We start from the raw sequence: 27037 nt of genomic DNA, 5'->3' as shown, positions 1-27037 counted from the left end.
CTGATAAATGGCTATAAGTAATTTCTTTATCATTACCTGCAATTCAGGCACACAAAAACAGCCACACCAACATCCCCAATTAAATTATCTTTTGATTCATCTGTAAAAATGGTTACTGTATGATAATAACTTTCATTAATATACTGATGACCAACAGACTCTCAGGCAGAACCGAATCCAATCGTGTAAAAACTAAAATCAACTGAAGTCATTGGAAAAAACAATGTGGGGTGAGAGGACGCTACAGTGGGACATACTGTATCATCAAATACACCCATATTCGCAGCGTGGTAAGAATCCAGCCACCCAAAACAAAAAACACTCCTCTATTGATGTCCCCAACCATCCTCCAGCGCACCTTTAACAGGATGATCATTTCCTTGACCCGCAAATTAATCCAGTATGTTGACATCAACTTGAACCTTTGAGGGCAATTGTCCCATTGCAATCAGTAAAGCCAAAGCAGGAGACAACATTACCGCACCAGAACACAATCTAAAAGTCTGTAATTGTATCACATACAAACACTTTTAATTTGAAGATGAAGGTGATCCACAAGCCACACAGACATAATCAAGAACAGATCTAATTAAACAAATAAAATTGGTCAGCAAAGACTTTCATGTTGCACCCAAGAATACCCACATAGATGTCTGAGGGGATTTAAAGCTCCTTTACATTTATCAATTATTTTACTGATAGGTGCTTCCCCGTCAGCTTATTATCCATCCACATACTGAGAAATCTTACCACTGACACTTCCTCAAGATATTAATCATATAATTTAAAATCAACTGCAAGTCTATTAATGCTGTTTGTAAACCACGTAATGTGTTTTAATGACTGAAAGCTTACAATCCTCATCAATCTGCCCACTGTTTGAGCTATTAATTGTAAATTGCAGTTAATACCTCAAATCCATAAAGCTAAGTCATCTGTATATTGTGATTTACCCAGGGAATCCCATTTTCCCATCTCAGAGAAAATATCATTAATCATAATATTAAATAATGAAGGGCTACAAATACTGCCTTGTGGGATTCCATTCTCTATCTCATAGACACAAACATGCCGACCGTTACTTGGACAGTCCATACAAAAAAAAACTCAGAAAAATTATACAATGCTCCCCTTACTCCTAATTTAATCAAAAGTCCTTTCTTCCATATGATTTCCCTTTTCAGTCTCAAGAAATACTGCTATTACAACATCTTTATTTAATTGTGCTTTCCGAATATCATCTTCCAAACCTAAAACTGAATCTAATGTCATTTCACACTTCCAAAATCCACTCTAATAAAACACTTTATCACCACTCTTTCCAAAATATAACTCAAGCGCTTGATTACTATACATTCCATAAGGTTACATAAATGAGACATTCACAATATAGGCCCTTAACTAGAAGGATCAAAAGGGGATCTGCCAGGTTTTAGAATAGGCACTACTATTTCCATTTTCCATGAGGAAAGTGGATGCACAATTCAAATATTTAATATTTTACAAATGCGAATTATATACAATTACAATTTCAAATATCACTCTTTCCTGGAGACACCTGACCTGCATTATTAATATACTTCTTAAATTCATACAAAGAAATCTCTCCATCCGTGATACTATCATTGCTGCAGCTGACTTCCAGCACATCAGGGTATTCACTGAAAAACATATCCCTACATTGTTTAACTTCTTCACTTAAATTATCCTGATTATGAATCTCAGCAAATGACCCAGCCAGTAACACAACCTTCCCTGTTTCAGTAACAATCATTTTGCCCTCATTAATCAACACTGGAATATTATGATCCCCACAAATCCCATTTTCTAAATCATATCCCAAACAATTTCAAGTTTGATATCCCTTCATATAACCTCCAATAAATCACCTACTTCCTCACCACGGCCTTTGCCCATTTGTTGTTAATAATGTAACTCGGAGACTGATGCACCATCACACAAAAACTCACATTTCTCCCAATTTGCTTCCTGTCCCATTATTAATCCAAATCCAAACTCATAAAGACAGGAAGGCTGACTGACGTTCAAATAAACTAATCACCCTCTGAGTTCCCACTTGAGCGACGGGCACTACAGCCAATGACAGCAGGGGTTAGTATTAAATTTGAGCTGCGATAGGCTGGAGGAAATCGGCCCATGATCAGCCCCTCCTCTTCCGCTCCATCGCCATGGCGGAGATCAGCGAGTCGCTTCTGTCGGTGTCGCCGGCCTCGGCGCCCACAAGGACGGGTGTGATTCCCCTTCGCGCCCCGGTGGGTCTGTTTCGGTGACGTCTGTGGTTCTGACGAAACATGCTTTGACAGGGAGCGAACGAGGACCAATGACTACAACTCCCGGAAGGCCCCACTGATGACGTTGTGTTGTTGTTTCGGGGTAAGGTGTAAAAGCAAAATGGAGGAACATGTAATGCATTAAGTTTTCTGTACTGTGTCGTGCCTTCAGTGAAAAAATAAAGTAAAAGAAAGATTCCAGCGAGAAATGGAGAGAAAACAGAACAATACAGCACGGTACAGGCCCTTCGGCCCACAATGTTGTGCTGACCCTTAAACTCTGCCTCCCTTAGCTTAAATTCCTCCATACATCTGTCTAGTAGTCTTCACTAGTGTATCTGCCTCCACCACTTACTCGGGCAGTGCATTCCACGCACCAACCACTCTCTGAGTATAAAATCTTCCTCTACTATCCCCCTTGAACTTCCCTCCCCTTACCTTAAAGCCATGTCCTCTTGTATTGAGCAGTGGTGCCCTGGGGAAGAGGCGCTGCCTGTCCACTCTATCTATTCCCCTTAATATCATGTATACCTCTATCATTTCTCCTCTCATCCTCCTTCTCTCCAGAGAGTAAAGCCTTAGCTCCCTTGATCTCTGATCATAATCCATACACTCTAAACCAAGCAGCATTCTGGTAAATCTGCTCTGTACCCTTTCCAGTGCTTCCACATTCTTTTTATAGTGAGATGACCGGAACTGGACAGAGTACTCCCTGTGGCCCAACCAGAGTTTTATAGAGCTGCATCATTACATCGTGACTCTTAAACTCTATCCCTCGAGTTATGAAAGCTGACACCGCATAAGCTTTCGTAACTACTTTGTCTACCTGTGAGGCAACTTTCAGGAATCTGTGTACATGTAGCCCCAGATCCCTCTGCTCCGCTGCACTGCGAAGTATCCTGCCATTTACTTTGTACTCTGCCTTGGAGTTTGTCCTTCCAAAGTGTACCACCTCACACTTCTTTGGGTTGAACTCCATCTGCCAATTCTCAGCCCACTCCTGCATCCTTTCAATGTCTCTCTGCAATCTTTGACAATCCTCTTCATTATCCACAACACCACCAATCTTTGTGTCTTATGCAAACTTGCCAACCCATTCTTCTACCCCCACGTCCAGGTCGTTAATAAAAATCACAAAAAGTAGGGGTACCAGAACTGACCCTTGTGGGATACCACTAGTCACAACCCTCCAATCCAAATGTACTCCCTCCACCAGAACACTCTGCTTTCTGCAGGCAAGCCAATTCTGAATCCACCTGGTCAAACATCCCTGGTTCCCAAGCCTTCTGACTTTATGAATAAGCCCACCGTGTGTAACTTAATCAAATGCATTACTAAAATCCATGTAGATCACATCCACTGCACTACCCTCATCTATATGCCTGGTCACCTCTTAAAAGAACTCCATCAGGCTTTCTAGACACGATCTGTCCTTCAGAAAGCCGTGCTGACTGTCACTGATCAGACCATGATTCTTTAAATGCCAATAAATCCTATCTTTCTGAATCTTTTCCAACAGCTTTCCCACCACAGATGTAAGGCTCAATGGTCTATAATTATCTGGACTATCCCTACTACCCTTTTTGAACAAGGGGACAACATTCGCCTCCCTCCAATACTCCGGTACAATTCCCGTGGACAATGGGGACATAATGATCTTCGCCAGAGGCTCAGCAATCTATTTCCTTGCCTCGGATGCAGAACTGGGAAGCGCAGATGGAGTTCAACACAGATGAAGAGGTTCATTTCTGCAGGTCAAATTTGAACACAGAATATAATATTAATGGTAAGACTCTTGGCATTGTGGACGGTCAGAGAGATCTTGGGGTCCATGTCCATTCGACACTCAAAGCTGCTGTGGAGGTTGGCAGTGTTGTTAGGAAGGTGTCTGGTGAGATGGGCTTCATCAACCGTGGGATTGAGTTCAAGAGCTGTGAGGTGATGTTGAAGCTATATTTCTCCTAACCTGTACAAAAGTAATTGTACCCCAACACGGCAGGGCTGTGGGCTTAGTTGGACCCCACTTGGGAGTCCTGTGTTCAGTTCTGGTGGCCTCACTACAGGAAGAATGTGGATACTACAGAGAGTGTAGAGTAGATTTACAAGGATGTTGCTCTTGGATTGGAGAGCATGCCTTATGAGAATAGATTGAGTGAACTTGGCCTTTCCTTCTTGGAGCGACGGAGGATGAGAGGTGACCTGATAGAGGTGTATAAGATGGTGAGAGGCTTTGACCATGTGGATAGCCAGAGGCATTTTTCAAGGCTTGAAGTGCCTAACACGTGGGGACGTAGTTTTAGCTGCTTAGAAGTCGGTACTGAGGGAATGTCAGGGGTAAGTTTCTCACACAGAGAGTGCTGGGTGCGTGGAATGCACTGCCGGCAGCGATGGTGGAGGTGGATACAACAGGATATTTTAATAGACTCTTAGATAGCGTCATGGAGGTTAGAAACACAGAGGGCTATATGATCGGGAAATCCGAGGCAGTCTCTAGAGTAGGTTACATGGTCGGTACAACATTGTGGGCTGAAGAGCCTGTAATGTGCTGTAGATATCTGTGTTCTGTGTCAAAGACAGGCAGAGGGATTAGTTTAAATGGACAGGAGGACAGCATGAAAAGGTTGGGCCGAAAGGCCTGTGTTAGTGCCGTAAGTGACGGGTTCTGTCCCAACCATCGACTCTAATCCCCTCAACAGATGCTGCCTGACATGATAACGTTCTTGAAACGTTGCATTCAGTTCCGCTTAGCATTCTGTACAAAGGATGTTTTGTGCTGGAAGAGTGCAGAGGAGATTCATCATGATTGAGGGGGCTTCTGTTTATAAGTCCATAAGGCATAGGAACAGAATTAGGCCATTCAGCCCATTGAGTCAGCCACCTTTCCATCATGGCTGATCCCAGATCGCACTCAATTCCAGATATCTGACCTCCCGCCATATCCTTTGATACCCTGACCGATCAGGAAACGATCAACTTCCACCTTGAATATACCCACACACTCGGCCTCCACCGCAGTCTGTGGCAGAGAATTCCACAGATCCAATACACCTTGGCTAATAAAAAAAATAAGCTGCTTACCTCTGTTTGAGAAGGTGGCCCCTCAACTTTGTGGCTGTGCCCCACCACAGGAAATACCTTCTCCACATCCACCTTATCCAGTCCTTTCAACATTCGGTAGATTTCATTGAGATTCCCCGCATTTTTCTGAGTTCCAGTGAGCACAGGGTTAAAGCTGCCAAGTGCTCCTCATATTTTAACCCGTTCATTCCCAAAATCATCTTTCTGAACCTCCTCTGGACTCTCTCCAATGACAACACATCCTGTCTGAGATGTGGGGCCCAACACTGTTGACACTTCTCCAAGTGCGGCCTAACTCGTGTCTCATAAAGCCTCAGCATTATCTCGTTGCTGTTATATTCATGGGGCGATTGGACTGTGTCTACAGGGGGATCTTGGAATGCAAGTTCATAACTCCCAGATAGTGGTTCCATTGTGAGGCAGTTATGTTGCAGTTGTATAAATCTCTTGTTTAACCACATCTGGAGAATTGCATTCGAATGCAAGAATAATGTGGAGGTTTTGGATGGTGAGCCGAAGAGGCTTAACAGGATGCTGCCTGGATAAAGTGAGACCGGACAATCTCGGGGAATTTTCTCCGGTGTGGCAGAGGCTGAGGGAGGTCTGACAGACGTTTACAGGAATGTAAGAGACACAGACAGAGTGGAGAGACGGGATTTTTTCTCTAAGGAGGAAATGTCCAATGTCAGAGGGCATGCACTTCAGGAGAAAGGGGGAACACATCCTCATTGGACCTTTTTTCACTATTGAAGTATTTTGTAATTTAGTGCATTTTGTCTCTTTTTTCTGCATAGCTGCTGTTGAAAAAAAAAAATAAAACCTGACTCCGAATGTTTAAAGGAGATTTTGCTTTTCATTCTCATAGTGGTGGGTGTCTGGAGTGAATATCGGGTGGTGGTGGAGGCAGGTGCAAACGAGGCTATTAGATACCACGTGAATGTGAGGAGAATGGAGGGATGTGTTCCTTGTGTAGTCAGAAGGGATTGGTTTTGTAAGGCATGAAGTGACAATTGGTTCAGAACAACACAGTGAGCAGAAGGGCCTGTTCAAGGACAAGTACAGCAAGCAGAGCAGGTGAACTGGATAAAGTGATCTCACTCAGAGAACAGACTGTGACGTCAGTGGATATATGCCGGCATCACAGTTCTCTCACCAAAGATACTTCATTGCTGGTTAAAATGAAGTTTGTGATGTTTATAACGGATGCGGTGAATTGTACTGCTCAGACATCTCATCCTACTGAGGAAATTAAAATTATTGTGAAAGCTGCAGAAAGGTATCTTGGTGTAACTGGTGTTATGTGGGAAGCTGTAAATGATGCTCTGAGTTGTGGGGGTTTCTGCATCCCAGTCTACTTGTGAAGATATGTAATGGGATTGAAATATTGAAGTGAAATGCAAGAAGCCTGATTTTACATGGTCAACACTTTCAGCAGTTTATTTCTGATTTGTCAGATTCTTCCGATGTTATATCTGTTCAGGAAACCCGCACATTTTAAGTTTTATTCCTGTGCAGGATTATATTGTCGTTTGGCTTGACAGGTTAGTTGGTAGAGGGGTGATGTCAGTTTTATAAGGAAAAGGGGCAGAGTATAGTGTTGTGAATGGGAATAGACTACATCATGAACTTGTAGAAAATCTTGATTTTAACTTTCTGAATCACATTTGGAGGTTTGGCCATCTACTTTTCTCATGGAAAATGGTTGTAGTAGTTCCCATTCTAAAACCTGGATCTCCCCGTCTGATCCTCCTTCTTGTAGGCCAATATCATTAAAGTCTCATTTATGTAAACTTGTGGAATGTATGGTAATCGAGTGTTTGAATTATATTTTCGATAAAAGAGGTAACTTCATGTTTTATCAGAGGGGAATTTGGAACGGTAGAATAAGACCATAAGACAAAGGAGCAGAAGTCGGTCATTCAGCCCATCGACTCTGTTCTGCCAATTCATCATGAGCTGATCCATTCTCCCATTTCGTCCCACTCCCCCGCCTTCTCACCATAACCTTTGATACCCTGGCTACTCAGATACCTAGCAATCTCTGCCTTAAATAACATTGGAATCAGTTTGGGTTTGGAAGATCATATTAGGAAAGTACAGTTAAATATGTTGTAATAGCAATATTTTTGATATTGAAAAGGCAAATAATATTTATTGAAGGATGGACTTTTGATTAATGTTTGGAAATGCAATTGAGAGGGCTATTGTACAATTTTTATCTAATTGTTTCTATTTGTACATCTTGTAAAGGTATGGGTGGGCAAGTATGACATTGAATTCATTTTTATATTTGGAAGATGGTATTAGTAAAGCCAGTTAAATATAGATGTTGTAACAGCAGCATTTTTACTATTCAAAAGGGAAATGGTATTTATGGAAGGAAAGAATTTTTATGAAATTGTGGAAATGAGGATGGAGGGGCTATTATCTAACTTTGAGTCGTTTTAATTGAACATTTTGTGTCAGGTATGTGTGGGACAAGTTATGTGTTTTTCAGACAGGATTAATGAACCTGCACTTGATTGGAAATGATAGGAACTGATATGGTCAAACTCCTTAAAAGTTGTCAGTGGTAAGATTTCCAGGCATGTGGACGGATAATAAGCTGACATGGAAGCACCGGATCAGAAAATAATTGATAAATGTAAAGAAACATTAAATATTCTCAGTTATCTCTGTGGGTAGTCTATGGTGTTACATGAAAGTATTTGTTGACCAATCTCATTTGTTTAATTGGATCTATTCTTGATTATGGTTGTGGTTTATAGATCAGCTTCATCTTCAACTTTATTATGTTTGTGTGTGATACAAGCACAGGCTTTGAGATTGTGTTGTGGTGCAGTCAGGTCGTCCCCTGTTTCGGCTTTACTGATTGAAATTATGGAGTTTGAATTTAATCTTAACATATTGGATTAATTTAAGGGGGAAACATGAACATGCTGTTAAAGGTGTGCTGGAGGACTGTTGGGAACTTCACAAGAAGAGTGTTTTTAGTTTTCGTTGCCTGGGTTCTTATCACATTGGAAATATGTGTTTGTTGGGTTATGCAAATCGTCCCACAGTTGTGTTCTCGGTAACCCCACCTTGTTTCTGTCAATGCCTTTATTTGATTATAAGATACTCAATTTAATGAAGTCTAACAATTCTGTTCTGCCTGAGAATTTGTTGGTTCAGTGTATATTAAGGAAATTATTGAGAAAGTTTAACCATTTTCCAGAGGATCAAAATATAATTTAACTGGGATTGTTGATGTTGCTGTGTTCTGCGTGAATTATTGGTAACAATAAAAAATGACCTACCAGCTATTTATCAGGTGCAACAGAATCGCTTGTCATCATTTCACGCTTACAGTGGGTGAGGAATTTTTTTGCTGCAAAGTTGTAATTCTTTCAGATTCCCTTTCGGTTTTCAAGAGTCTTAAAAAGGTCATTCTTGCAGCAGGTCAGATTTACTGCTGGAAACTCATCCAACATTGTTTCATATTCAAAGGTTTGAATTCAGGGTGTGCACTGATTTGGGGTGCATGAAGACACGGGTCCTGAGGAGTTGGTAGACCAGAGGGATCTGTGAACACAGGTTCCTAATGACTTGAAAGTGGCGTCACAGGTAGACAGCGTCAAAATGAGTGCTTTTGGCACATTGGACTTCATAAATCAAAGTATTGAGTACAGCAGATGGGATGTTATGTTGAAGTTGTATAAGTCGTTGGTCAAGTCCAATCTGGAGTATTGCGTGTAGATTTTGTTATCTGCCTAAAGGAAAATTATCAACAAAATAGAGAGAGTGCAGAGAAATTTACGTTTGCTGGGACTTGAGGACTCGAGCTTTAGAAAAAGTTAAGGACTTTATTCCCTTTAGTGTTGGAAAATGCAGGCAGGATTTTTCATCTGAGGTTAGGTGAGATGGGAACTGGAGGTCGCAGTTTAAGGGTGAAATGTAAAATAATTATAAGGAATCTGAGTGGGATTTCCTTCACTCTGAGGGTGGTGAGGGTCGGGGAAGAGCTGCCAGTGGAAGTTATGGATTTCATTGTAGAAAAGTTTGGATCAGTACAGGGACGGGAGGGGTATTGAGGACCATGGTCCAGCTGCGGTTATGGGACTCCGCAGAATAACAATTCGGTATGGACTAAATGGGAAAAAGGGTTTGTTTGTTATAGTGCTCTCTGACTCCAAATAAAGTGTCGATGAAGGGGAATTGGTTGGGGCTGTTGTCGGGAAGCTTTCAGGATTTCCTGCTGGGGACAGATGTGAATTGATACTGGATATCCATGGTCAAAGTGTGGCGATCTCTCTCTCTCTCTCTCTCTCTCTCTCTCTCTCTCTCTCTCTCTCTCTCTCTCCCTCTCCCTCTCTCCCTCTCCCTCTCTCCCTCTCTCCCTCTCTCCCTCTCTCCCTCTCTCCCTCTCTCCCTCTCTCTCTCTCTCTCTCTCTTCTCTCTCTCTCTCTCTCTCTCTCTCTCTCTCTCTCTCTCTCTCTCTCTCTCTCTCTCCTCTCTCTCTCTCTCTCTCCCTCTCCCTCTCCCTCTCCCTCTCCCTCTCCCTCTCCCTCTCCCTCTCCCTCTCCCTCTCCCTCTCCCTCTCCCTCTCCCTCTCCCTCTCCCTCTCCCTCCCTCACCCCGCTTCCAAAAAATTGCCCGTTTCTCCTCTGCCTCAAACTCTCCTGTCCCCATTTTCACCCCTTCCCTCTCTTGCCACCTCTGCTTCCCCGTTCCCTCACCGTCGCTTTGTCTCCATCTCATGTCTCCCACTCCCTCATCCTTTCTCTTCCTCCTCTCGCCTCACCTATTTCCCTCTCTTCCACACACTCTCTCTCCTCTCTTCATCCGTTCACTTCCCCACTTACACACCCTTGTTCTCCGCACATTCCTCCCTACTCTACCCACTCACTCAATCCCCTTCTTCTCTCCCTTATTGTCTCTTTCTCCCTTTCTACTCAATGCTTCCCCTGCCTCTCACCCTCACCACAATTCCTCCTTTACTGCAGCTCGTTTTCTGGGCCACCCTCCCGTCCCTACATCCCCCACCCGTACTGTGATGACGGTTGACTCACACAGTGAATTGTCTGATGTTGTACAATTCTTCGTTGTTTGGACAGTGACAATGTTTTCTCGGAAGATGAAGGCTTGTGGTTTCCAGGAGAGGCCAGTTTGTTCCCTCTTTATGTGCTACAGAATAGGCTGGGTTAGGGAGTGTGGAGGAGAGAGGAGAGAAAGAGAGAGAGAGAGAGAGAGAGAGAGAGAGAGAGAGAGAGAGGGACTAAATACCTACAGCCTCAATCTCTTTCCCCTGTACTCCTCTCTTCATCCGTTCTCATCCACACTGCCCAACTCTTTCCTCCACACATTCCTCCCTAATCTTCCCCCTTTTCTGTCGCCTTTTTCGACGCCACCCACCCGTCCCCACATCCCGCACTTTGATGATGGTTGACACGCACAGTGAATTATAGATGTTGTGTAATTCTTCATAGTTTGGAAAGCAGCAATGTTCTCTCAGAGATGAAGGCTTGTGGTTTCCGGGAGAGGCCAGTCTGTTCCCTTTCTGTGCGCTACAGAATAGGTGGGGGCACGGAATGTGGAGTAGACGGGATAGCCGTGTGTTCTCAGTAGCTACGCCGTCACGACAAAGACCGAGCGCTGTCTGTGACCGGGTCTCTGACACAAACACACACAGACACACAAAGAGACGGACAGACACATACAAGGACGCAAAGGAACACATAGAGATGCAAACAGACAGAAATTCTTTAAAAATGAATGCAGTTTGCTTTTTCAATGTTTTAAGATGGAGGCAACTATTCTGTGAACTGTTTGAAATGATTCTTTCTCTGGGATAATCTAATGTGCTTGTGCCATGCGGGTTCACATGGAAATACAACATTCTGTAAAGTTGTCTCCATTGATGCCCTTTATCCCATCAATCTTGATTTAATTATCAAACCAACAACCCCTTCGCTTTGGATGTGCGAGTTGAAATTTTAACAGCTTTTGTAACTGATCCGCTGTGTGCAGGGACCCATAAGAAGTGGAAATATAAACCAATACTCTGCTTATGAAATAATGTTTGATGAGTTTCCAACAGTAAATCTGTCCTACTGCAAGAACTACCTGTTTTAAGACTCATCAAAACCGAACAGGCATCTGAACAATGACAACTTTACATGAACATATTTCCACCACCCACCGTAAGCCTAAAATGATGGAAACAAATTCTACTGTATATACTGATAAATGGTTGGTAAATCGTTTCTTTATTGTTACTTGTAATTCATGAACAAAAAACAGCCACACTGTCATCCCGGTTAAGTTATCTTTTGATTCTTCTGCAGCAATGTTTAACACATCATTATAATTTTCCACAATATACTGACGAATCAAGATTGTCAAGCATAACAGAATCCTGAGACCTCATTAAATTGTGTATGCTAAAATCAACTAAAGGGATTGAGAAAAACAATGTGGGGTTACCAAGAATGCTTCAGTGGGACATATTGCATAATCCAGCGAACCCATATTCACAGCATGATGAGAACCCAGTCCGTGGACAACAAGCTGTGTGAACTGATAAGTGAAATCTCTCACCAGCGGGAAACAAAAGAACGTAATGTTTTGTGCTTTGCGGAGACCTGGTTGACGGAGGAGACACCGGACCACGCCATCGAACCCTTTGGGTTCTCCCTGTTCCCTGTGGACAGGTGGAAACCACTCACGGGGAAGAGTAAAGGAGGTGGGGTATGCTTCATGGTCAACAACAATGCTTGGTGCAACCCCCAGAATATGCATGTGCTCCAATCCTTTGTTGCCCAGATGTGGAGCAGCTGTTTAGACCCTGCTGGCTGCCCAGGGAGTTCATGGTGTTATCATCACAGCAGTGTACATTCTGCCCCAGGCTGATACTGACCTGGCTCTCAAGGAACTGTACGAAACCCTCAACACGCTGAAGACTGCCCACCCAGAGGCTGCCTTCATTGTCGCCCTGACTTTAATCCAGCATCGCAGACTGAAGTCCCTCCGAAGTGTTGTCAGCACATCCAGGTGTGCGCTCGGGGAGCTGGCACACTCGACCTTTCCATAAAGCTTAAAAAGTGCTCCTCCGACCACACTTCAACAATCAGATCACTCTCTGATCCGGCTTCTGCCGATGTACAGGCAAAAGCTGAAACAAGAAGCGGCCATAGATGATCCATCCACTGTTGGTCCGACCAATCGGTCTTCATGCTGCAGGACCTCTTGGATGACATCAATTGGATTGTCTTCCATGATGAGGATGTGACCAAGTTCACGATGGGGTCACGTGCTTCATCTGAAAGTGTATCGAGAATGTTGTTCTCCAGAAATCGGTCAATGTCGTTTCTTTATCGTTACCTATAATGTGGGCACAATAACAGCCACACTAATAACCCCAGTTAAATTATATTTTGATCCTTCTGTATTAACACATCACAATAAATTTCCTTAATGTACCAATGAACTAACAGATTTCAAGGCGTAACAAGTCCCGAGACTTTATTAAACCGTGTATCCCAAAATCAATAAAGGCATTTACAAAAACAAGTTGGGGTTGCCGGGAATGCCACAGTGGGACATATTGCATAATTCAACGAACCCACATTCCCAGCGTAATAAGAACCCAAGCACCCTAAACTATAACACTCTTCTTGTGATGTTCCCAACAGTCCTCCGACACACCTCCAACAGGATGATCATTTCTTTGCTCCTTCAAATTAAACCAGTACATTAACATTAAATTCAACCTCCGAAAAATCAATCAGTAAACCTGAAACAGCAGACAACTTTACTGCACCATAACAGAATCTTGTCTCACAGCCAAACATTTGAAAGTTGGAGATGAAGCTGATCCATCAGCCACAGAATCAAGACAAGATCTAATGAAACAAATGTAATTGGTCAGCAGAGATTTTCATGTCGCACCCGAAGAATATCCACAGAGACACCGAGAATATTTATTGCTCCTTTATATTTATCAATTATTTTACTGATACGGTGCTTCCCTGTCAGCTCATTGTGCATCTACCTGTCTGGAAATCTCACCACTTACACGTCTTCAAGAGTTTGATCAGATGATTTCAAATCAAGCGCAGGTCTATTAATCCTGTTTATAAAACATTTGACTTGTGTTTTTTTGCCGCTGAAAGCTTAAGTCCCATCTTTTTGCCAACTGATTAATTGCTAATGGCATCCTATATACAGTTAAATTGACATTTCTATCTCAAATTCATAAACCTCCATCATCTGTAAATAGTAATTTACCCACCCCGGCACCTATCTCATAGCAAATATTCTTAATTATAATAAGAATTGATAAATACTGCCTTGTGCTTTCTTGTATCTCAGAAACTTGCGTATAACTTGCACAAGAAATCTAAATAAAAAAATCTCATAAAACTTTACAGTCGAACTTCCAAAAATTAATCAAAAGGCCTGTGTAAAAGCTGAGGAAATGGCATGTAAGTAGCAAAATTGAGTGGGATGCTGGATCACCGGGATGATTTTAAAGTTCAACAAAAGGCAACTAAGAAGCCATAAGAATGGTAAAGGTGAAACACGAGAGCAAACTCGCCAATAATATAAAACAGGGTACTATATTTTAGCTACATAAGGAGCGAAAGGGAGATGAGAGCTGATATTGGAGGACTGGAAAATGATGCTGGTGAGGTAGTAATGGGAAACAAAAAATGGCAGAGAAACTTAGTGAATACTTTGCATCATTCTTCACTGTGGAAGACACAGAAGGAGTGAGTGCCTTTGCTATTACAAAGGAAAAAGCGTGTGACTAACTCAAAGGTCTGAAGGTGGACAAGTCACCTGGAACAGATGGACGACAACCCAGAGTCCTGAGAAAAGCTGTTGAAGAGATACAGATGCACTGGTCACGGTATTTCAAGGATCACTTGATTCTGGCATGATCCCGTAGGATCGGAAAGTAGAAAATTGCACTCTTTACGAAGGGAGGAAGGCAAAAGAAAGGAATTTCTAGGCCAGTCAGCCTGAGTTCCGTGGTTGGGAAAGTATTGTAATCATTTAACGAGGGTGAGTTTCCGAGGTAGTTGGAGACTGATGATAAAACAAGTCAATGTCAGCATGGTTTCTGTAAAAGGAAATCGTGCCTGACAAACCTGTCAGAGGTCAGTGAGGAAGTGAAAAGGAGGATGGACAAATGAGAGGCAGTTGATATCATTTACTTCGATTTTCAGAAGGCCGTTGATAAGGTACCACACATGAGGTTGCCGAGAAAGATAAAATCCTATGTTGTTACAGGAAAGATACTGGCATGGACAGAGGAATGGCTGACAGGCGGGAGGCAGCAGGTGGGAATAAAATGGGCCTTTTCAGGCTGGCTGCCAGTGACTAGCGTTCCTCAGGGGTCAGTATTGGGACCACTACTCTTCACATTGTGTATCAACGATTCAGATAATGGAATTGATGACTTTGTGGCAAAGTTTGCGGATGATACAATGATAGGTGGAGGGGAAAGTAGTGCTGAGGAAACAATGTGATTGCAACAGGACTGAGACAACAGAAGGATTGGTTAAAAAAGTGGCAGATTGAATACGGTGTTGGGAAATGTATGATAATACATTTTGGTCAAAGGAATAATAGTGCAGACTAGTGTTTAAATGGGGAGAAAATTCAAATATCAGAGCTGCGGGGGGACTCATGCAAGAGACCCAGAAAGGTATTTCACAGGTTAACTCTGGTAAAGAAAGAAAATACATTGTTGGCTTTTTTGAAGAGGAATTGAATATTTAATTAAGTATATAATCCTGATCCTTTATAATACACAGGTTAGGCCGTACTTGGAGTTTTGTCAATGTTTTTGGTCCCATACCTCAGAAAGGAAGCAGGATCTCATCGAAACCTACCGAGTGTTGAAGGGACGAGACAGGGTGCATGTGTTTCATATGATGGGGCATCCAGAGTAGACGGCACAGCCTCAACATTGAGGGGAGATGTTTTTGAACAGAGGTAAGCAGGAATATTTTTAGCCAGAGAGTAGTGAACCGGTCGAATACACTGCCACGGGCTGCGGTGGAAGCTGTCTGTGGGTATATTTATGGCGGAAGATGGTCATTTCCTGATCGATCAGGCCATCAAAGGACATGGCGAGAAGGCAGGTGTATGGGGTTGAGTGGGACTCGGGATCTGCGATAATAGAATGGCGGAGCAGAATCGATGGGCGGAACGGCCACATTCTGCTCTTATGTCTTACGGTCTTTCCAAGATTCAACTTGACCTCCCTTTTCCAGTCAGCACCGCCCCGGCTTGTCCCCGTTAAACTGACTCAGTGCGGGTGGACTTTAGGACCCGGGGCAGCTCAGGACCGAATCCGCCGTGTTTCTGTTCTGTTGATGGACGTGGTGAGCGAGTTAACATTAATAGATCGATAATTCTCATCTCGTGTTTATTTCACTCTCCGCACATTTATATTTACAGGGACATTACTCCTGACATTGGTCCCAAGACCCAGCCTGTTTACAGAACCGGAGCGGAACTGGAGCAGATTCTTAGACACTTGTTTTCATCGCAAATCCAGAAGACAGTTTAACGTTTTTTCGTGAATTTATTCCCAGTGAAGGTGTGGAGATGGGAGTTGGTCTCCGCGTTGTAAAATGAATCTGTCCCGGACTCGTAACTGAGATAAACTCCCACCCTCCCGGGGTTGGGACAGGCAGCGAGTCGGGGTTCAGGGGAGGTGGCAACACTGAACAAATCCTAATTCAAGTCCGATAACCCCTGTCCGATGACCCAGATCAGCCAGATAGTGGCGTCTGTGTCCACAGGACACTCGAAGCTGCTGCGTCGGTTGAGAGTGTTGTTAAGAAGCCGTATGGCGTACTGGGCTTCATCAACTGTGGGATTGATTTCAAGAGCTGTGAGGTAATGTTACAGAGAAACAACGCCTTAGTTAGACCACACCTGGAGTACTGTGTCCAATTCTGGTTACCTCACTACGGGAAGGATGTGGATACTATACAGTGAGTGCAGAGGAGATTTACAAGGGTGTTGCCTGGATTGAAGAGCATGCCTTATGAAAACAGGCAGAGTGAACTTGGCCTTTACTCCTTGGAGCGCTGGAGGGTGAGAGATGACCTGATACACGTGTATAAAATGATAAGAGGCACTGATCGTGTGGATTGCCAGAGGCTATTTCCCAGGGATGAAATGGCTAACACGTGGGGGCACAGTTTTAAGGTGCTTGGAAGTAGGTACAGAGGGGGTGTCAGAGGTAAGTGTTTCACACAGAAAGTGGTGGTGCATGGAATGCATTGCGAAGGTGGCAGAGGTGGATAGAACAGGGTCTTTTAAGAGACTCTGAGTTAGGTACATGGAGCTTAGAAAAATAGAGGGCTATGCGGTAGGGAGGTTCTTGACATTTTCTAGAGTATGTGACATGGTCAGCACATCATTGTGGGCCGAAAGGCCTGTAATGTGCTGTAGAAACTTTGTTCTCTGCTAACGGCGAGATGCTGAACAGTGTTGCGGAGAGACAGTTCTTGGGATGCAAGTTCACAGCTCGTTGGATGTGGGTGAACAGGTCGATTAGGTGGTGAAGGAGGCTTATAGAATACCGGGTTTTACTCGTGAAGCGCTGAGTTCAAAAGCCAGGAGGTTATGTTGTAATTTATAAAACTTTGGTCAGACCATGTCCGGAGTATTTATCTGAGGCTTCTGTGGTGCATATCTGGACAGTTCGGACGCAGCATCCATGGTCGACCCTCTCCGACGGAGGCCTCACAAACTCACACTGAGAAATATACAAATGACCAATGTCCCAGCACCCGACCCTGCGGTACACCACTTGTTCCAAACTTCCCTCGGAACAGAGATGAAGAGGAATTTCTTCAGAGTGGGGTGGTGAATGTGAGACATTATTTGCCCTTATTCCTGCTGTCGGTGGTTGCCGGCCTCTGCGTCCACAACGACAGGCGTGGTTCTCCTCCGACGTCACGGTGAATCTATTCCAACAGATGTTTGTGACGGCTGAGGAATAGTGTTGAAGCAGGGAGCGAGTGAGAAGCTGAGACATTTGGACTACAACTACCAGATGCCCCCGCGGCCCCGTATGTTCGGCAGCTGAAGCTGACTGAGCGCGGTGCCCGATGGGAACTGTAGTTCCTATGAAAAGCGAGCGTTTGTGACTTATTCTATCATTGAACAATTTGTGTCATTTGTCACTCTTTATGTAACCCGACAATTACATCGTGACAATGGGGCCTGTGGTGACGGAGGGGAGAATCGGTGGTGCATCACGCTCAGCTTTGGGGTCAGTGTACAGTCACAATCGATTCTCCTTTTGACTCCCGTTCTCCACGGCCGGCAACAAAAGTCGTGAATTTTTACTGCGAATTCCAGGTTAATCCCGTCCTTTCCGAGGCGGCCGGCCAGAGTTGCACAGTTCTCCAGCCGTGGTCTCACCAACATAGAACAATGACAGCAGGGGAACAGGCCCTTCTGCTCACTGTGTTGTTCTGAACCAATTGAACTGGTCACTTTATGTCTCAGTAAACCAGTGCCCTCTGCCTACACAGGGTCCACATCCCTCCATTCTCCAACCATTCACGTGGTATCTAAAAGCCTCTATCACATCTGCCTCCACCACCACCCCCGGAATTCCTTCCAGACACAAAAGTTGCAACACACATCGACTTTAAACATTCAGAGGCACGTTTAACATTACAGTCTAATATAAGGTGTTTGTATTACAGCAGCAGTGTCATGAAAAGAGAGAAAAATGCACTAAATTACAAAATACACAACCATCGCAAAAAGGACCCGTGAAGTACTGTTCCCCGTTTCTGCTGAAGTGCCTTTTGTCTGCTAGTAGGCATTTTCTACTTAGAGACACAATACCAGCCGGCCAGTGTGTCTGTGCTTCTCAGGTACCCATAGACTTCTGTCGGGCTTCCCACAGCCTCTCCCGAACAGAGCAAATTCCCCTGGATTGTCCAGTCTTATTTTATCCAGGCAGCATCTTGTTAAGGGTCTTCTAATTACCATCCAAATCTTCTGCATTATTCCAGTATTAAAATGCAACATAACTGCCTGACACTGGAACCACTATCTGGGAGATATGAACTCGTATTCCCTCTGTAGATTAGCCCATGAATACAGAAGCAAAGGGATAGCGTTGAGCCTTTATCAAGCGCTAGTCATGCTGTACTTGGCGTATCGTCAACATTTTTGTGCCCCGTATCTCAGAAAGGAAGTGTTGTCCTCGGAGAGAGTTCAGAGGAATTTCACCAGGATGATTCCGGGAATTAACGGGTTAACATACGAGAAGCATTTGGCGGCATTGCGCCTGTACTGACTGGAATTCAGAAGAACGCGGGGCGATCTCATTGAAACCTACCGAGTGTTGAATGGACGAGATCGGGTTGATGTGGAGGGGATGTTTCCTCTGGTGAGCGTATCCAACACTAGAGGGCGCAGTCTCAAAATTGAGGCGCAACCTTTCAGTACTTGTTTTTACTGACTCTGTCTCAGGAGACAGCTTATCCACTGATGTCTACTGCAAACCCACGGACCCTCAAAGCTGCCAGGATTATAACTATTCCCATCCTGTTATATGTAAAATCGCGATGCATTTCTCTCAGTTCCCCCGTTTCCAACACATCTGATCTCAGGATGAGGCTTTTCATTCTAGAGCGAAGGAGATGTCCTCTTTTTTCAAGAAAGAGGCTTCCCTTCCTCCACCATCAACGCTGCCCTCAACCGCATCTCTTCCATATCGTGCACGTCTGCTCTGACCCCATCCTCCCGCCACCCTACCCGGGATAGGTTTCACCACCCCAACAGCCTTCTCCACCAGCACATACATTTTGGATTGGACAGTTTATTAATGTTTAAGGATGCTGTCATGTTTGAGAATCTGTTAGCTCATCAGTATACTAAGGAAAATTATGATGATATGTGAACCAGTCATCATTAACTAGGATAATCATTTTAACCGTTTTTTGCAGACGGATCGAAAGATAATTTAACTGGGAATGTTGGTGGAGCACCTTTTTTCTGACTGAATTGCAGAAAAGGATAAAGAAATAATTTACCTACCATTTATCAGTACATACGGCAAAATTGGTTGCCATCTGTTTTCGACTGAGAGTGGGTGAAAGAAATTTGCCCAGATAAATTTGTAATTTGTTCAGATTCCTTTTCGGTTTTGATGAATCTTAAAACAGGTGACTTCAGTAATAGATCAGATTTACTGTTGGAAATTCATCAAACATTATTTCCTATTCAAAGTCAAACACGAGGAAATCTGCAGATGCTGGAAATTCAAGCAACACAGACAAAATGCTGGTGGAACGCAGCAGGCAAGCCAGCATCTATAGGGAGAAGCACTGTCGACATTTCAGGCCGAGACCCTTCGTTAAGTCTAACTGAATGTGAAGTTAGCCTTTCAGTTTAGAGGGGTATTAGAGGGGTTTAGGGGAATGAGCGGGTTGATTGTATACTTACCAAAGCTGTTAAAAGTTTAACTGTCGGTAAAGAGCTTCCACCTAGGAAATCAGCAGGTAAGGGTTTTTTAGTGCTAATAATTGTGGCCTTATGGTAATACTGGTGGGATAATGGTCACAAGGGGTGAGACCATTACAGAATACATAGAAGTGTTGGATTTATGGGAAAAGGGCTTAAAACACGAATCGTCTTCCAATTGACAATACTATTCCTCATGTCGTGTTGGTAAACATCATTCTGGCTCGTGTACGTTTTGTCATTATGAAACAGTTGAACACATTTTAATTCAGTGCGAAGCGTATCAGAAAGAAAGAAATCAAATGGAGGCTTCATTACAATCTTCGGGGGTTGTTAGACTTTATTTAAAAGCTCTCTGACGTAATGGGAGTGACTTTAATTTAATTCATAATATTGTGTTTCAATGCATACGATATCTGGGACTTTGGGGTAATTTAACTTTCGAACGGAAAAACAATGGAATCGGCCAGGGTTGTATTTCCCAATTCTCCGCACCACACTCCAGTCCAGATGGTGGCGGGATCAACGCTTTGAAGTGGGAGTGTCGACCGTCGTTTATCCAAATCCCGCCATATTCCTTCACGTTAGCCAATCATTCAAGGGACAGCGTAGACTGCTGTGATAATATTGGAATAGTCAACTAGCATCGTATTATACGCCGCCGACATGGTGGAACGTCGGACAGTGAGGATGGTTGAAGGGAATGGAAATAGATCCAAATATCCGCTGACCAATGGGGTTGCGCCTTCCGGAGCAGTTCTCCGACTGATATCTTACCGGTCCAATGAGATACTGACCCTCCCGGACGGTGCTTTGCCCCACCCCACACACAAGCTATGCTGACGTCACATAGCTGCCGGACGATGGGTTAATCGGCCTGGGAATAACACCTGGGAAATCAGGTGGTGAACGTGAGGGGCTGGACACGGACTGGAAACACTGCGGCCGCTTCCGGTTTGAACTCAGGACGCCGCTTTATTAATGAACTGAAACACCGAGGTGACCGGATATTTCACCGCGCTGATCACCTGCTCCCGGAATTTTGACTGAGTCACCGCGTAAATAAATGTGTTCGTGCAGCAGCTGAAATTCTTCAGCAAAACCCCGACGTACATAAAGATCCATTCGGAAACATTGAAATCGAATCCTTTCCCTAAGACCTGATAATATATGAAATTTACAACCGCCGTCATCCACAGGAGGATGAAGCTGCCGGAGAGGGTGAAGAGTAAAACCACAGACCTCCTCCTGCTCTCCATCTCCGGGTCACTGCGGTTCTCCCCCTTGCTCTGACCCTTCAGCCCCTTACGGACCCGACTGGCCACTAAAATGTGTCTGACTGTCAGAGCGTTGAGCAGCAGTATCCCAGCGAAAGGGAGGAACGGAACAAAAACCGTATCGAGCCAGTCATATGCTACCCACCCGGGGTCAGTGAGATAATTGTCCTTGATATTGCAGAACCACGGTACATTGTCGATGATCACTGCGGGTTCCCGTGTGAAGTATCGGGGAACGTTTCTTAGACAGGTCAGTATGCCGGTTGTTGTTAGAACCACAGCCGCAGTTTTCCCGGTGCAATATTTTGTTTTCAGCTTCTGGCAGCAAATGGCGACAAACCGGTCAAAGGTGAAAGTGACGGTGAACCAGACAGAACATTTTATGGCTGTGAACTTCAATACAGTGATAACACTGCACACAGGGGTGATGTCCAGAAAACTCCACCGGAAGTAATACCAACTGATTTCAAATAAAATGATCTCGGTAACAACCGTCAGCAGATCCGCCGCTGCCATGGCCACCAGGTAGCGAGTGGTGCAGGTGGAGAGGCCGCACTTTCCCCGGGACAGGATCACGATCGCCAATAAATTCACTTGAGAGAGAGAGAGAGAGAGAGAGAGAACTGACACTTTTTCTTCTCAAAAAGTTCCTCTTTATTGCCAGACGGGGCAGATGTTCCAGCTTCTTGCGAGAGTTCGCCAGGACTCCAGCCTTCGTTTTGTGGGAGAGTCTGTGACGGGGTGGGATGAGGGCGGGCGGGGAACAGGGGGGTTTTGTTTCTGGATTTTGGCCACTCCCCACTCCCCACTGTACATTCTGCGGAAATTTACAACGGATCGGTTTTCATCTGAAGATCAGGAGTGCGAGAGTCTGTGAACCGTTGCTAATCCAACATCAGACAGGGGTCACACTGTCTCTACCTTGCCCTCTGCAATGTGGAGTTAAAACGCTATATGGGCAAATGTTGGCGATAAAAACCAACTGCACGAACTACACAATCAGTGCTGATCCCGATTCCAGTCGCTGATGGAGCCGGTTTCACTGATTTAACCGGGACTGACCAGGTCTCTGGAAACTCAGCATCTGACGGGGCCGAGAAGCGACACAGATGGGAACAACGCACATAAAATACTGGAGGATCTCAGCAGGTCAGGCAGCTTCCATGGAATTGAACAAACTCTAGTTTCGGTCCGAGATTCTTCGTCTGGACGAAGCGGGGCCCCGATTCCCGACGGGTCTCAGAGGGAAAGCATAAACAAGCTAGTAACCTGAGGCTGAGTTACTGGATTAATTCTACAGCGCAGTTCAGTTCCATATCACACGTTAGCAGATCCGTGAACACCGGTTCAGGTGATCAGACCCAATCACTGACCAACAGACAGTAGGATCGGACTGTGACAGACTTCGTAACGAGACGTAACACACAGGACCAGGGGTTCTCTCTGAACAATAACTCAGGAACTGGGAACATCACGATGTAAAACCTTCCGAGGTACAACTTCCCTGGAAGTGCTGCCCCCAGCACTGGGAAAAGTCCCATTTAAACCCACCCTGTCACACCTTTCTATGCAGCTGCCTGTGCCCAGCAACGGGACTGCTCTGGAAAAGGCTCCACTGAAATCCTCCCCGTCACACCCTCCCGGAGAGCTGCTTGTCCCCAGCGCTGGAGAAACTCTGTACAACGTCCCGTTAAAGGCAAGAACAACGTTCGAGTCGGTCCCGTGAGTGAGAGGAGAGGCAGCGGTTTAGTTCCGCTTGTCACTAAATATAAATATCAGAACATGGAACTGACAGGATCGATACCTCTGACGGAGATGTACTCAATGATCATCAAGTTAAAAGCTTGTTAAATGATCACAAACAACTTCACACCAGTAAACACTCAGAAATACCGAACATGAATTGCTCTGCTCACTCACCAGGAACTCCAATGACGGCGATGAACACGAACAATATTTTCTGCACACTCAGGTACCTACGGGCAATTGAGGACATTTTATCTGTCCAGTGATCCGTCTGTGCCACAGGTGATCTCTCGGAATGACATGTCGAGGCAGCACTTGCCTGGGGTTTTTAAAATCATTTAGCGATTCCACAGGGAGAGGTTGCAACAGATTTAAAAATAAATATTTTTAAATTATTTACAAACCATTTACACCTGCCTCGTGAAATCCCCGCGGTGACAGAATGTGATTAAATTAAAGATTTAATATTTTGACCATTTGCAAGAGTTAGTTTGCGGACATGGCCAGAGTGCGCAGAGAGAGACACTGAAGCAGTTCGAAAGGACACAGACTTTAACGCCAACAATGTTAAAGGGAAAAGCAAACAAAGACGCTCGGCCAAACAAGCCGTGAATTAAAACTCTGAAATGGAAAACGAAGCCGACTCCGCGGCTGAAAAGTATAAGCGAGAATTAAACGAAGACCGCTAGTCTTCAGATTCAGGTGACTCAACAGTCCAATTTCACAGGCAAGGCGGAAAGGGAAGTGTTGCTGTGTCCGAGGTTCAAGTCCGGACAAAAACTACGATGGGACGAACGTGGTTAAATGCGATCACAATGAAATAATAATTGGCTGCCACGTGCATATTCGCGAGCGCAATTGCCGAATCTGCCGCGCTGCTGAATGCGTGGTTGTGACAGAAGCATTTGTCAGACACTGAATATTGAAGTCAATTATGTCATTGTAGCTTGTGAAATTGTATTGAATCACCTACTGTTGCCATTCTCCTCAAGAATATAAACACTCGATATAGTTTGTGCTTGGCGCACTGTAACGAGAGGGTCCCCAAGAAACTGTCTGTCGGTGGTGATGAATAAACACTTTCATATTGAAGAAACCCTCCAGTTTCCTCAGTGACAGTAACAGGCAGAACATCAGGGGGCTCGTCCGGGTCCAACCCTAACCCTAATGCATGGCCATCAAACTCAGCCGTGAGTGTGTTCTAATCATCTCATCCCGTATGTGTCAAAGAGCTGTGGATAGTGTGGAGGGCTGTCAGAGGCTACAGCGGGACATTGATAGGATGCAAAACTGGGCTGTGCAGTGGCAGATCGAGTTCAAAAAAGATAAGTGTGAGGTCGTTCATTTCATTATGTCAATTATGATGGCTGATTAATCGTAAGACTGCTGACAGTGTAGAGGTTCAGAGGGATCTTGGCGTCCGGGACCATAGGACACTCAAAGCTGCTCCGCAGTTTCACTCTGTGGTCAAGAAGGCAAGTGGGGCATTGACCTTAATCATCCGTGAGATTCAGTTTTGGAACCGTGAGGTAATGTTGCAGCTATATAGGACCCTGATCAGACCCCACTTGGAGTACTGTGCTCAGTTCGTGTCGCCTCACTACTGGAAGGATGTGAAAACCATAGAAAGGTTGCAGAGGAGATTTACAAGGATGTTGCCTGGATTGGGTATCATTCCTTAAGAGCGTAGGTTGAGTGAACTTGGCCTTTACTCCTTGGAGCGACAGAGGATGAGAGGTGACCTGATAGAGGTGTCTAAGAGGAGAAGAGGCACTGATCATGTGGATAGTCAGAGTCTTTTTTCTGGGCTGAAATGTTTAGCACGAGAGGACACAGTGTTAAGGTGCTTGGAAGAAGGCATAGGTCAGAGATAGGTTGTTTTACGCAGAGAGTGGTGAGAGAGTGGAACAGGTTACCGGCGACGGTGGTGGAGGTGGAAACGATAGGGTCTCATAAAATTGTTCTGGTTTGGTCAGAGAGCTCAGAAGAATAGAGGACTATGTGTAACCCTAGGTAGTTTCTTTGATAAGGACATGTTCGGCACAGATTTTTGGGCCGAAGAGTCTGTTTTGTGCTGTAGGGTTTTCTATGTTTCTTTTCCATGTTCTCTAGACGGTGAAGACAGTGTAGTTGTGTGTGAGTGTGTGTGTGTGTGAGTGTGTGTGTGTGTGTGTGTGTGTGTGTGTGTGTGTGTGTGTGTGTGTGTGTGTGTGTGTGTGTGTGAGGCTATGTGTGGGTAACCCATTGTCTCTGCCTGACCCTGCCTGAATGAACATTTGTCCGTAGACTTCGACATCACTTTATCCACTTGTTTCGGTCCCTTCCCATCTGTGTCCGCAAACTGCGCATGCTCTCGAACACTGATTTCAAACACTTCACAAAATGGCTGTCTGAACCATTAAAAAAAAGAACAGACGTGAAAATTCAAATTAACTTCATGATCAATGTATGAACAAATGAGACAATCTTGAGATTCGTTTCGGCTCCAACTCAGCAGACAACCCCACATGCACATTGGATTATCCCAGAGCACGTATCATTTCACATAGTTCACAGAACGGCTGCGTCCGCCTGAGTTAACAGCAAGAAGTAATTTCATTCCAAACTGCATTTATTATTGAAGTATCTATGACTAATACAACTAATACAACTGCGTAGGGAGCTCAGGGTGTTAGTTGCGAAGCTGAAGAGCAGGGCCTCCAGGGTAACAATCTCAGGATTTCTACCTGTGCCACGTGCGAGTGAGACAAGGAACAGAAGGATTATAAAGATTAATACGTGGCTGAGAGGATGGTGCAGGAGGGGGGGCTTCAGGTTTTTCAGATAATTGGGCTTTGTTCCAGGGAAGGTGGGATCTGTTCCGAGGGGACGGTTTACACCTGAACTGGAGCGGTACTAACATTCTTGCAGGGAAGTTTGCTAGAGCTTCTTGGGGGGGGGGGGGTTAAACTAAATTTGTAGGTGGTGGGGATCCAGAATGTGAGGGAGGATAGCGAGAGGAAGAATAAAGGACAGGTGGGGACTACACGGTTCCGGAATATTAAGTGTGTAGTAGAGAATGGTGAGGCGGAACAAGTGATAAGGAGGACACATGTACAGAGGGATGGTCTAACGGAACATGGAGTTAAATGTGTAGAAAGAATAAGTAAATTTAGGAAGGACAACAAAATTCTAGGGGCGCATAGCCCGATGGGAGTGCGGGGAGCTGGGTTAAGCACAATCGGCAGCGATTCAAACAGAAAGAGGAGAAATGGGCTAAAAATTCTATATCTGAATGCACGAAGTGTCAGAAATAAGGCAGATGAGCTTGAAGCACAGGTGCGAATGGGTAACTATGATGTTGTTGGGATAACGGAGTCATGGCTGAAAGGAGATCAGACCTGGGAAATGGATGTACAAGGGTATACGTGATATCGTAGGGACAGAAATGTGGGCAGAGGGGCTGGGGTGACTCTTTTGGTGAAGAATGAGATTCAGTCCTTTGCAAGGGGGACATAGGATCAGGAGAAGTGGAGTCTGTGTGGATAGAACTGAGGAACAGTAAGGGCAAAAGGACCCCAATGGGTGTTGCCTACAGGCCACCAAACAGTAGCATGGGTATTGGGTGCAAGTTGAATAGAGTTAACTTTGGCATGTGGCAAAGGTTATGTCGCAGTAGTTATGGGGGATTTCAAGATGCAGGTGAACTGGGAGAATCAGGTTGGTGCTGGACCACAGGATCGGGAGTTTGTAGAGTGCCTACAGAATGCATTCTTGGAACAGCTTGTACAAGAGCCGACCAGGGACAAGAATATTCTGGATTTAGTGTTATGTAATGAACTGGATTTGAGAAGCGATCTTGAAGTAAAGGAGCCATTAGGAGGTAGTGATCACAATATGATAAGTTTTTATCTGCAATTTGAGAAGGATAAGGGCAGCTCGCAAGTGTCAGTTTTGCAGTGGAACAAAGGAGACGATGGAGCCATGAGGGAGGAGCTGGCCAAAGTTAACGACAGATATCCTAGCAGAAAAGACAGTGGAACAGCAATGGCAGGTATTCTTGGGAATAATGCACAAGGTGCAAAATCAGTTCATCCCCCGGAGAAGGAAGGATTCAAAGGGGGGAAAGAGGCCACAGTGGTTGACAAAGGACGTCAGAGATTGCATAGC

General features: G+C 44.6%; 1 long non-coding RNA gene across 2 annotated transcripts; it reads left to right on the top strand.

Annotated features, from left to right (window-relative positions):
* Positions 1–2230: 2230 nt before the first annotated feature.
* LOC132385744 (uncharacterized) lies at positions 2231–16057 on the top strand. 2 transcript variants are annotated; one of them, XR_009509265.1, is made up of 3 exons: positions 2231–2250; positions 3811–4077; positions 15822–16057. It is a non-coding gene; the product is annotated as an uncharacterized LOC132385744 (long non-coding RNA). The 2 variants fall into 2 exon arrangements; XR_009509266.1 differs by lacking the exon at positions 2231–2250 and adding an exon at positions 2376–2394.
* The last annotated feature ends 10980 nt before the right edge of the window (positions 16058–27037 follow it).

The sequence above is a fragment of the Hypanus sabinus genome, assembly GCF_030144855.1.
Source record: "Hypanus sabinus isolate sHypSab1 chromosome X2 unlocalized genomic scaffold, sHypSab1.hap1 SUPER_X2_unloc_14, whole genome shotgun sequence".
Classification (NCBI taxonomy): domain Eukaryota; kingdom Metazoa; phylum Chordata; class Chondrichthyes; order Myliobatiformes; family Dasyatidae; genus Hypanus; species Hypanus sabinus.
Note: the sequence above shows the minus strand (reverse complement) of the source record. Positions and strands in the feature narration are given on the sequence as shown.